Genomic DNA, 13107 nt, shown 5'->3' on the forward strand with positions numbered 1-13107 from the left:
TCCTGGGATTTACTTGAGAAGCATCTATGGATGCAAGCCAGGGCTTTGTTTGCTTTACCAGCTGCAACATTGCATTGGTGGCTCATGTTCATCTTGTGGTCATTCATGACCCCCAAGTCTCTTTCAGCAGTGAGACTTCTGAAAGAAGTTCCATAAATACCTTAAGAACGGAATGGACGATAGACCTTGGTAACTGACAAAAAGCCAGTACTTGTATCTTCTATCAAAAAGCCAGAGTTGTATCTTTTTAATATTTGCCCAGTTGCAGTAATGTTTTTGATAATCCTGGCGTGTCTGTCTGATACTCTTTGGACAAGATACTGCCACTTTTTTCACAATGTGGGAGTGTGAGGAGCTGTGATTCCTCTACCAGGTTTGCAACCTGACTCCTAGCTCACAACTCTATATCCACCTGCAGCAATTAACTTTCTGTAGGGACAATGACAATACTGGTTGCTACCCAAAACAGGCTTGTGGCCCTGAAATTAAGACCAGATGAGCTTGAGGAACAGAATGTGCAAAGGGAGGAAGTTTGTTATAATAATCTAGGCCAGGCACCCACATACTGTAATGGTACTGAGCCATACTTAGTAACTGCTTGACGTTAGTACTGAGTCTGTTGTTAAGGGCAGATGGCTTCACCTGCTCTATAAGCTGGAAGAGGACTCGCAAAACTAGGATTTCTACATGCCAACTGAGTTAAAACTGGGCTAGATTTTGGCAATGATTCTCAAGCCACAACCACTTCCTTACACTACTTCCCTTTACAAAAATCAGTTGGAATTCAAACCGATGCTGGGTTGGTAGGTGGATTCAATGCCTCCTACTCTCCTCCTGGTTCTTGTTCAGATATGGCATAGCTCTGTTGAGCAACTAAGTCCTGGAAGAAATGAGAATATACTTTTGGCTCTGTGCTTGAGTCCTGATACAGAAGACTGAGAGAGTAAAATTGAACCAGGACTCTCAGGTCTGCTTAAGATTTGTGTTGCAGGAACATACCACATACTATACTTAAACACACACACACACATGCACACATGCATGCACAGACACACATGTGCGCGTGTGTCTGTGTGTGCGTGCATGCATGTGTTTCCCAGCCTTGCAAAAAGAGAGGCCAAAAATGGGGTTAGCCAGTTTTAAACTGGACTGATGCCAGTCCTACATGAAACTGAAACTGGAGCTCAAGAGGACGGGTCTAAAGAGGCAGTTTGGAGGCAATCCTGCCTGAGGAGCCATGCCAGGAGGTAATTGTCAAGGGAAAAGCAGATACAGGAGCACTGGAGAGGGGAAGGCTTGCTCCAGTGGTACATTAGAAGACTGTGTTGTCATTTGTGCTCACTGATTTTTACTAGTCTCTGTGTAAATCATATTAATTTCCTGGAGTATGAGAGCACTGTAGGCTTTGAGACCTGAGCCCAGAGGAAATTCCATACAGCTTTCCAGTTTGGAGCGTTTAATCTTTCCAATGAAGCAAGCTTTATTCTAGATTATTTGGAAACTCCAAATTTTCTTGCTTGATTTCGAGAGATTATTTCAAGATACTGGCATTTCCCATCACAGTTTAAATGTCCTTACCTAGGGCATTTGTTCAGCCAAACAACTCATCTTTAAATTATTAATTTTGTAAACTCAATCTATAGTTTAGATTAATTCATCAATAATCAATAGAACAATTTATTTTGGAGCTGCACATAAACATGATTTATATTTGAATGATATCTATAATTTATACTGACTGCATGCTCAAGTTAAGTGTCTGTCTGCAGTAATGAGAAGTTAGATAGCTAATCACAGATTTGTACACAGTTCCTGAAATTTACACTTTCTGTCTCTCATTTTCTTTTGTACATTTTTGTGCATGTGCCTTCAGGATTTTTCTTTTAAGAAATTAGTATTAAAAGGCAATTACATTCTGATACCACATATGATGCACACTGTGTGTAGAATTTGAGTTTACACCTATATTCTTAAATTTATGATTGCTTAACAAAAAAGGCCTTGTCAGTCCTAGGAGAAGCGTATGTGTTTGTGTCATTATTTTACAAGCAACTCTTACATGCATGAGTTGTTTATTAACAAATGCTTTCATAATCCCTCCATTGGACAGGCAGATAACCATCAGCATTCACGTAGTGAAATGTGTGTGATTATATTTGTGCATCGTTACTGTGAAAGGGGTTTGCCCTACCAAATTATCTGGAAGATGCTGATGGGTTTGCAAGTCTGAAGTGACAAGGTTTGGTTAGTAAGAGCAAAACCTTTTCAATAATGACATAGAGGAAACTGTAGATGTTTTTACTGAAAAAAACACCATAGAAGATTGAATGAAGCACAGCATGCCACTAATCTTCCAGCAGGCTTTACTCGTGACTATTTGTGAGTTCTCCAGTGGTATTTCTTGCTTACTGAAATACAGAGATTCAGAAGACTGTCAAGGATGGGCAAAGCATATGGTACATTCAAGCACAAGTTAATCTGTAAAAACCAGGTCCCAGAAAGCATAACAGTAAGTTACAGTGTCCTGCCCTCAGGATTACAGATTTGTCAATCAAAGTTTGTTCTGATGCCATGAATTCTGAATGGCCAGGAAAATTTGGATTCCAACAGAGGGTAATTTCTTTGTTCGAGAAATTTATGGATATGGAGACGCATTCCTCTATTTTGTTAACATTTACTTTCCATTTCTATCAGTACAGCGAAATATGGTTGAAGGGGTATCAGACAGCAAAAGGAGAGCACAGTTCTCTACAAAGCTCAGAGCTCTGCAAAGTTGCTATGTCATAGGCCATTTGTAGATGACACTTTTTAGTGGGTTTAAAGTGGGTTAAATGCCTTTTGCACCACTTTAATGGCATTGCTGTTTGTATATTCAGTGGTGTATTGCACATTAATTCCAATCGCTGTAGCACATTTGGCGGCATAATGAACCTTAAATGACATTGGGATGCAACAAATGACTTTGGGGCACTGCAAAGTAAAACACCTCGGAGGATTCATAGATTCATAGATGTTAGGGTCGGAAGGGACCTCAGTAGATCATCGAGTCCGACCCCCTGCATAGGCAGGAAAGAGTGCTGGGTCTAGATGATCCCAGCTAGATGCTTATCTAACCTCTTCTTGAAGACCTCCAGGGTAGGGGAGAGCACCACCTCCCTTGGGAGCCCGTTCCAGACCTTGGCCACTCGAACTGTGAAGAAGTTCTTCCTAATGTCCAATCTAAATCTGCTCTCTGCTAGCTTGTGGCCATTATTTCTTGTAACCCCCGGGGGCGCCTTGGTGAATAAAACCTCATCAATTCCCTTCTGTGCCCCCGTGATGAACTCATAGGCAGCCACAAGGTCGCCTCTCAACCTTCTCTTGCAGAGGCTGAAAAGGTCCAGGTTCTCTAGTCTCTCCTTGTAGGGCTTGGTCTGCAAGCCCTTAACCATACAAGTGGCCCTTCTCTGGACCCTCTCCAGGTTATCCGCATCCCTCTTGAAGTGCGGCGCCCAGAACTGCACGCAGTACTCCAACTGCGGTCTGACCAGCGCCCGATAGCGGGGAAGTATCACCTCCTTGGATCTATTCATCATGCATCTGCTGATGCACGATAAAGTGCCATTGGCTTTTCTGATGTCTTCGTCACACTGCCGACTCATGTTCATCTTGGAGTCCACTAGGACTCCAAGATCCCTTTCCACTTCCATGCCATCCAGCAGGTCATTCCCTAGGCTGTAGGTGTGCTGGACATTTTTCCTCCCTAGGTGCAGCACTTTGCATTTCTCCTTGTTGAACTGCATTCTGTTGTTTTCTGCCCACTTGTCCAACCTGTCCAGGTCTGCTTGCAGCTGTTCCCTGCCCTCCGGCGTGTCCACTTCTCCCCATAGCTTTGTGTCATCCGCAAACTTGGACAGAGTACATTTCACTCCCTCGTCCAAGTCACTGATGAAGACATTAAAGAGTATCGGTCCAAGGACCGAGCCCTGCGGGACCCCACTGCCCACACCCTTCCAGGTTGAAACCGACCCATCCACCACGACTCTCTGGGTGCGACCCTCTAGCCAATTCGCCACCCACCGGACTGTGTAGTCATCCAAGTCACAGCCTCTTAGCTTGTTCACCAGTATGGGGTGGGATACCATATCGAAGGCCTTCCTGAAGTCTAAGTATACGACATCCACCCCTCCTCCTGTGTCCAGGCATTTTGTAACCTGGTCATAAAAAGAGCCTAGATTGGTCAGGCACGATCTGCCTGCCACGAACCCGTGCTGGTTTCCCCTCAGCATAATTTGTCCTGCTGGGCTCTCACAAATGTGAGCCTTGATAATTTTTTCAAAGATTTTGCCAAGGATGGAGGTGAGACTGACTGGCCTATAGTTGCCCGGGTCCTCCTTCCTCCCCTTCTTGAAAATGGGTTCCTACCCTACAGCTGCAGAGGGAAGCACTGGGCTCCGTGTGGCTCAGGAGCCACGCAGGCAGACCATGCAGGCAGCCCAGCAGTAGTTTGGGAAGACAGGCTCCACAGAAGGAAAAAAAAAAAAGCAGCAAGCCTGATCTTCTCCACCCCCTCGAAGCCTGCCTTCCTGCCTGAGCTGCGCGGGGGCCTGGTGCTTCCCTCCTTGGCTGTGGTGCCCCCCAGAACTGCCTGAGCTGAGTGCCTGCAGTTGGGTGCCACCTGGGGGGGCCCCACCACTGCCACAGAAGGAAGGACTGCCCTCCCCCCGCAGCTTAGGAACTGCTTTGCCTGCCAGCAGCTCGCTCTCCCACCCCTGCTGCTGGAGAGGCAGGTAAGGATCGGGCTCCAACACGGGTGTACACGACACGGGGGTTTACTTCATCTTAAACTGAAACGGTGGTTTTTAAAAAACAACCGCTTCAATTTATGGAGAAGTAAAACCCCGTGTCATCTACAAATACCCTTAGTGTCCAACCAGGCAATCTCTCTGCATAGCTTTTAAGGAGCATTGAATTTGCCACACATTCTAGCCATTCTGCAATACATCTTCTCTTTATCTCAAATATGATTTTTTCTAAAAAATGTAACTTTCACTGGGCAGACTTTCACCTGATCTAAAGTGTCATTGCTCCACTGAAGTAAATCAACTTGTTCCTGTAACGTCACCACAGTCAGCAGTCTTTTTAGTGGGCAGCTGTTTGTATGGAGGTTTCTGTAAAGTGTGTGAGTCAGTACTTACAGGACATTCCTGTGCTCCTATGCATGCAGTTCATCTCTTTGTGAACAGATGCTTTGCCAACTGAATATTACTGAATATCATCATTTCAAATGCACGGTGAGAGGGTTTGTGTGGACTCAATCTCTTTTGGGTTTAAAAGACTTCGAGGGAGAGGATATTGAAGCTACATTTTCATAGATGATCTCTGATGGTTTGGGGATCTCATAAGAAAGAATATCTCTATATGGTTATCAACATTTTTAAAGTGAAGGCACCCTTGTCAGACTCAAAGTACCCCTCAAAAAATGCCAGCTGTTAGTTTTCATTTGTTTTTTGACTATGGAAAAAATCTTTTTCTTTCTGTTGCAAAGACCTCAGAAAGACCACAGAAGGTCAGAATGTTTTTGATGCAATGGATTCCTATTTGAAATTGCTGGATTTATAATGTGCATCATGTTTGTACACCTAACGGTGCCAGCATTGCATGGGACCTTGTGATACTCTTGAAAGGATCTCAAGTCACCCAGGGTGCCAAGGTAACCTCGCTGAGAATCACTGCTATATTTCTGTGTATGTACACACACACACACACACACACACACACACAGATACATACTTCTCTTCTTTGAAACATATCTGCATATGTTTCCAAGTATTGCCATTCCCACTATGAAGAGATTACATGATGTCTTATAATTTTGTAATTGTTTAAACATTTACTAAGCCATTATGACTCAGATTTCATTTTCAGCTTAGGTCTGTGAATGGTGCACAGGTGCTGGATTGTAGTTCCAAACAGCAAACAGGACATTTTCCTAGGTAGAAAATCTTTCTGATAGTGTAGAACTGTAAGAGGCAGCTCCAGCTCAACCCACCAAGCCTTTCCAACTTCTTCATGTAGTGGCAAGGGTGGCAGCTGGGACTACCAGGATGTATATCGGGAATAAGGTAGACAGAACTTTGCTATCCTACGCCTGTCTAGTGTGGTGTTTAGTGGATGTTTAGTGTTCATGCATGTCTAGTGTAGAATTTGGATCCAACATGAGTGCCTACATTTGAACAGCCTTCTTTTTCTTAGTTTTGCTTGATGTAGAGCCACTAACTTCCCTGTATAGACAGTCTTTGAAAATGAAACAACTAGTTTAAAAGTTTTAACAGGGCTCAGTGGTAAAGTCATTACCAACAATAATGTCTCATCCTCTTTGAGGAAAATCGGACTTACAGAAATCTACACATAAGAAAGGTATTTTATGATTTAATTACTGTATTTTTTTGGTACTGAATCCATACACTTAGAAAACCACACTGTACTGCTTTTTGAGTCATTTCCCATCTTGATTTTATTATTTTTCTAAATAATTTTGTTCTAAAATAAATGCTTTGTATTTTTCCATTAAACGTGTGACTGTTTGGGGCCAAGTTTCTAAATATGTGAACAATTTATACTGCTTATTTATTCATTCTGGAAACAGCCAGAAGTGGTATAAGTGCTTTAAAAGACAATCTAGAATACATACCCCAATCTAATTTTAAAGAAGATGTAAAAGAGATTAATCTAAGTATAGAGGAAGGGGAACAATAAGTTCTTAGATTCATACACTTTAAATCTCTTAGAGGTTCCTTCTGGCCCTAATTTGGCCTTCTATATAACACAGGCCAAAGGATTTCATCCTTTTATTGCTGTCTTGATCTAAGGATATTCAGAGATGGAGAATTTATTAGAGACTGGTAATTTATTCCCACAATTAATTAACTTCATTATTTAAAATGTGGTTTATTGCTAAATTGAATTTGCTGAGTTTTTACTTTGAGCAACTGGTTTTTGGAACTCCTTTCTCTCCTAGATTGAAGAGCTCTTTAATACCTGTTGTTTTCTTGCTGTGAGGGTAATTATACACTGCAATCAGGTCACCTCTCAATTTTCTTATTGATAAACTAAATATACTTATGTCATTTACTACGAGGCATTTTCCCAGCTTCAAATAATTTCTGTGGCTCTTCTCTGCACGCTTCCCCGCCTCCTGCCCACCTCTTGTGAGCCAGTCACCACTGATTCCTCTGCCACTGTATGCTTCTAAATGCCACCAATTCCCTGCTCTACTGCTATGGGCCACTGAATGGCACCACAGGGTGAAAAATCTTGGCAACCTAAATATAATCTCTTCATGGGCTGGATCTGGTGGTAAATTGTAGGGTGCTGACCCTTTTGCTAGATGATTAATATTATCCATTGGAGCATCATCTTCTTCCAAATCATATTTTTCTTGGTAGAGGTGACCCTTATAGACTCGTTATTAAGGTCATAATTTGCCTTCAGCTTCTATAACACTGGATATAGTAACATATTCCAAATCATTTCATAAATCTAATCCTACACTTGAGTTTGGAATTTTTTTCTGTATATCTGCCTTGCAATACAAACTGTATATGGTCCCCAGCTTCAGCACTGTGAGAGTGTTTGCCATTCTCCTTCAATTCTCAGGCATCCTGCTGTGCATGGGGATGCAAGAAGTTCCCTGATTCTCCCAGTCATACAAAAATGCCTCTCATTATCCCTTTGTTCCATAGTCCTTTTGGGGGTTCCTTTCAAGCTTCCTGGTTTCTAGGAATACATCCCAATTAATCTGATGTCTTCAGAGAAGACATCTTTCTTTATTATATCATGCTGTGTGCAGTATCGCTCACAGAATACACATTTAATTTAGTTGGTGTTAACTCCCCACAACCTACTTAAACCTTAGGGTTTTGCTACCAAGTCCAGGCATTACATTTCATTTAGTTTACAAACTCTTCAAGGAAGAAATCATATCTTTGTATTTCCATTTTGAGGTGTTCTACAATGCTAAGTGATTATACAGATAATAATTCATAATAGCAACAATTGTATTACTCTAACTCTAGGGGCTTTGGTAGTATTACTCCTAAAGTATAATGGTGAAAAGACGAAGATAATTAGGTCCTGTACAAATAGCTTAATTCCAAGTGTAGCAACAACAATGAGTTTTATTTTGTATGTTCTGGAGATCAATAATAATAAAATGAACAGTGAAGTGCAGACTGTTGTGTGAAATTGAACCTTTTCTACAGTTGTGTGAATGTAAAATTGGAATAATTGTTGACTGATACATTAGATGTGAGAATAAGATGTCAATTGGTGCCCTCATGTGGAAGTGATTGGTGTTACACATTGCAGAGGAAAATCACTTAAAGAAAACTGAGGAACCTAAACTTACATTTTTACTCTCTGGCACAAAGAATTGCGATGCTTTTTTCAAGACATTTTTTATTAATTATTTATAGTGTGGGCTAGGCTGTAAGCAGAATTTCCTAGTGATTTCTCCTTAAAAGCTCATGTCAGAGTGACTCCTAATGAATACAATACTTAACAGAGCCTTAATTACAAGTTATGACTGGCATCCCCATAATAAAAAGTCTAAAGCAAAATAATAGCTTTCAGCTTAGGTGGTGCAATTCTAAAATCATTTGTAATGCTATTTGCTACAGCATTGTACAAAATTTTCACAGAACATAATCTTTCTCCCTAAACTTTTTATGCAATAGAGGTACCACACATATCACTATTTTTCACCCTACATGCTTCCTGTGTGCCATTCTCTCACACCCCCTCTATTTCAGGAATGGACTGAAATTCTCTGACCCCCACTTCACGTTGGGGGTTCCAAGTGTATGATAAAGACCCTTCTTCATGACACTTTCTGCTGTATAGCGGAGTCTCCCATTTATCTCTCCTGCCAGACACCCCCCCTGTCTGAGTTCCCTACTCTCTCACCTGCCAAGTTTTGGTATGTCTTTCTTTCCTCCATTACTATTTTTCTTTTTTTCTGTCCAGGGCACAAGTCACTCAGGGAATCAACATGGTAAGCTCTAACTGGAAGATGGGAAGAAGTGAAATAGTGGTATTATTAATGGAGCCATCAACTAGTTTGACTTATAGCCAATTGCATAGATAGAGGCTTGTAGCTGTGCCCATGCAAATCAGATGTTATATGGGCTACTTGTGTCCCCTAATCTGCTCTTCCAGTTTTCTATTTTTTCTTCAAATCAACAAGGTTTTGCCCATTAAGGCCTGGAACAGTCCTTGAAATTTTAGAATGGATTTGTGCAGCATTCCAAAGCTATTGTAGTATATCCAAAGAGAAATGCCACCAAGTTGAGTGGAAGGTCTTGCATGTGTGGCCAACACATTTTAAACAAAAATTTAATGATGTATTTATTATAGCCTCTTAGGAGTTTCCCCCTGGCCCCCCTAAAATAGCCAAAAGGATTCTGGGAGATGTCCACAGATAAATCTTCAAAGGATTTCTTTGAATGGAGCTGCAGAGGAAAAATATGTGTAGCTTGTCAGTTACAATAAAAAAGGCAGAGAACCTTTGGTAAAAAGCTCCTGATTTCTCAGAAATACCAAGTTCCTTATTGCCTGCAATGTAAGTTGCATGTTATGAACATTTCTTACCATCAGCCCCTAAAAGTGCTTATTATGAAATAGTTGAAAAATGTATAGATTTGCAATCTTATTACGTCAAAATACTATCTATGCATTGTGTTGAATTAATGAGTTTATGGACATCTAAAACAAACATGCTATAGCATCATCTGAAAAATATAATAGCTAAGGGTAAAGACAGAACAGGAAACAAAATTAATTGGAAAAAAGTAATTGACATGCAAATAATTAATGGTTTCACACAATAAGGGCATAAGAGAATAAATTAAATGAGACTGCAATCTTCTTTTGGTAAGGTTAAAATAAAAGACCCAATTGTGTTGCACTTGTGTATGCTTCTAGGAGAGGAAAGAGAGAAGTGCTCCTGGGAAATATCATAAAAACTTGGGGCAGTTTGCACTTCCTGTGAACTGTTTAAAACAGTTGGAATGGAATTGTAAAGAGTTGATAGGCCAAATGGGTACAGTAAACTGAGTCCTGCAGTCTGACCTGATGCCTATATGCCTTGAAAGTCAGCTTCTGAAATGCTGGAAAAGGAGGATGAATATGTTTTTATTTTTGTGAGCCATCCATGGTCCAGGGAGTGAATATGGCCAAACACATCTGACCTTTTGAGATATATTTCAGTGTCTTGCACTTTATGATGGTTATAGGCTCAAGATAAAGCAACTGTCTAGCTCAACTGGTTTAGGCATAGTCCTAATAACACCAAGGTTGCAGATTCAAGCTCTGATTGGACTGATCTCTTGAGATGCCTGATCTCTTTAGGTGCCTTCCAGCCTTACTTCTCTATGAGTCTAAGATTTCATGCCAGGAGCATAAGCTCTTCTTTTTATTTACTTGCAGTCTATACAATACCTGTAAGCATGATGCAAGAGACCTGAATTATAAATGTGATGGTATAACATTTATTGTCTTTACGTAACTATTTTTTTGCAGGATAATGTAGTATTTATTTCACAACGAAAGAGATAACAAATGCGATAGTAAATATCTTGTCTAAAATACTTAAGGCTTCCTAAGTCTTAACATAAACTTAATATAGACATAGTTCATTACAATCTTCCTGATACAGTACTTGCTAACACCTGCTCTTCACAGATAATAATGACCCTACTTAACAAGCTTTTGTTCCATCTGCTATTTAGCTCAGCTGTGTCTACTTGTGTCTCAGAGGCCTGAGGAAGGGTATTATGATACCCAAAAGCTTGCCTATAGTTACACCAACCATACATTTGGTCCAATAAAAGATAGCATGATATATGTGAAAGGCAAAAGAAGTTTTGCCTTTCACATATATCCTGGACCATCACAGCAACAACATCACCTCAACACTACTTAGACTCCCTAGAAATATGCTTCAAATCACAGTTCATTCCACCACAGATAAATTGAGTATCATGTGAGTTTTAGGGGGATGAAATGGTTTTTCTACACAGATACTGAAGATCCTAAGAATAGGGATTTGCCCCAGTACCATCAGGCAAATGTTTCTTCCTTTCTCATAATTCTGTATGGAGTTTCAAATACATTCTGGAATAAACTACTACAAACTGAACATATAATGTCTAGGTAAAAGAGTAGTCATCAATGGCTTAATGGCAAACTGGGAAGCAGCATCAAGTAGATTTTCCCAGGAGTCTGTCTTGGGTCTGATTTTGTTCAGTATCTTCATTAAGTATTATCAGTATCTTCAAGACTCGGCACAAGGCTGTCCAACAGGTACTCCACAGGCTCCATGCAGCCCATGAGGGGTTAATGTGCAGTCCCCAGGTTTCTAGCCAGCCACCAGTTGCTTTATTGATCTGTCTGTTGCTGCAGCCAGGGCTTCAGGCTTTCCTTCCCTCCTTCAGCTTCTGGTTCTTGCTTCTGCCCTGGGAGCAGGGTAGCACAGCTGATAGCACTGGGGAAAGGAGCTGAAATGGGGATGCTGCCCTAATGTGTGGTACAACAGCCACCCCATGCTGTGCAGTGGAATGATGGGGGGATGTCTCTGTGTGCAGACCACTGAGGAGGTTAAGGCCCATAGGCCCATTGCTTGCACTGGTGAAGATCCTGTTGGTGACTGGTAGTCCCTGGCCACTTAGAAGTTAGACAGCCCTAACTTAGAGGGTAGAACGGAGCATACACATTAATTTTGGGTGGTGCAGTAAGCACATTAGAAGACAAAACTGGGATTCAAAATTACCTTGATAAATTGGAAAATGATCTGATATAAACAGAAGTACATTCAGTGAAGACATTATTTAGGAAACACCAAAGGCACAAAAGTAAAAGAGGGAATGACTGGCTATAGCACCGCACACATGGGCCTAATGGTTATGGTGGATCACAGCCTGAATTTGAGGTAATAATAGAATATGGTTCCAAAACAAAGCTAATAAAATACTGTGATGTGCTACATGTATCATGTGCAAGTCTTGGGAAATGATTCTTTCAATCTATTCAGTACTGGTGAGGTCTCACCCAGAGTACTGTGGCCAGTTTGGGTCACTGAACTTCGGGAAACATGAACAAATTGAAAGAGTCAAAAGGAGAGCAACAAAAATTATTACAGGTCTAGAAAATATGATAAGGGGAAAAAGTTGGAAGAACTGGAATTATTTGGTTTACAGAGAGGAAGACCAACAGGAGACTTGATAAGATTCTTCAAATAAAGCAATGGTTGTTATTTACTATCTCCTGTCCACAGGGACTGGACAAGAATGCATGGACTTAAATGGCAACAACAGAGATTTAAGTTATATTTTAGAAAGAACTTTGTAATGATAATGGTGGTTGAGTTTCCAAATAGATTACCTAAAGAGGTTGTGCATTTAGCTTTACTGAAAATCTTTAAGTGCAGGTTAGATAAATATTTGTCTGGAATGCTTAGAGGGGCAAGCCTGCCTTGATGCAGGTTGGACTTGAGCAGGGGTAGGCCACCCCCAGCACATGTGCCAGAGCATGGCACACTAAGGCATTGTGCTTGGCACTCGCACCACAGGAAAGGGACCAGGGTTGCACTGCCATAAGGACAGGGCCCCTTGCGACTCCCGTGCTGTCCACCTCTGGCACGCCAACATCTTACAAGTTGAGGTTGCAGGTGTTTTTGGCATTCTGCCCAAAAATGTTCCTGACCCCTGGACTAGAGGTTTGCTTGAGTTCCCTTCTAGCCCTATTTTTGTATGAGTCTATGAAGCTTACTACCCGCAAAGTAGCTTTGCTTGAAAGATGTTGTATGTATGTTATATAGTTTGCTAAATCTTTTGATATCCTTTGGGGTGAAAGAAAACTACACTGTAGCCCTGAATAGAAAGGGACTCCCTTTACTCATGATAAGTTATGGACAAATGTTATGCCCTTCTTTATTCCACTGAAAAAAGGAAACATATGACTTAGTTTACTGCTAACACTTGCTACAAATATTATAAAAGTGCATGTAAAATAGAACTGTCTATAAATGCAGCAGTCTCACAGATAAAGCTGTGTCTATGATGTATAGTT

Source organism: Alligator mississippiensis, chromosome 3 (genome assembly GCF_030867095.1).
Source record: "Alligator mississippiensis isolate rAllMis1 chromosome 3, rAllMis1, whole genome shotgun sequence".
NCBI classification, from domain to species: Eukaryota; Metazoa; Chordata; order Crocodylia; family Alligatoridae; genus Alligator; species Alligator mississippiensis.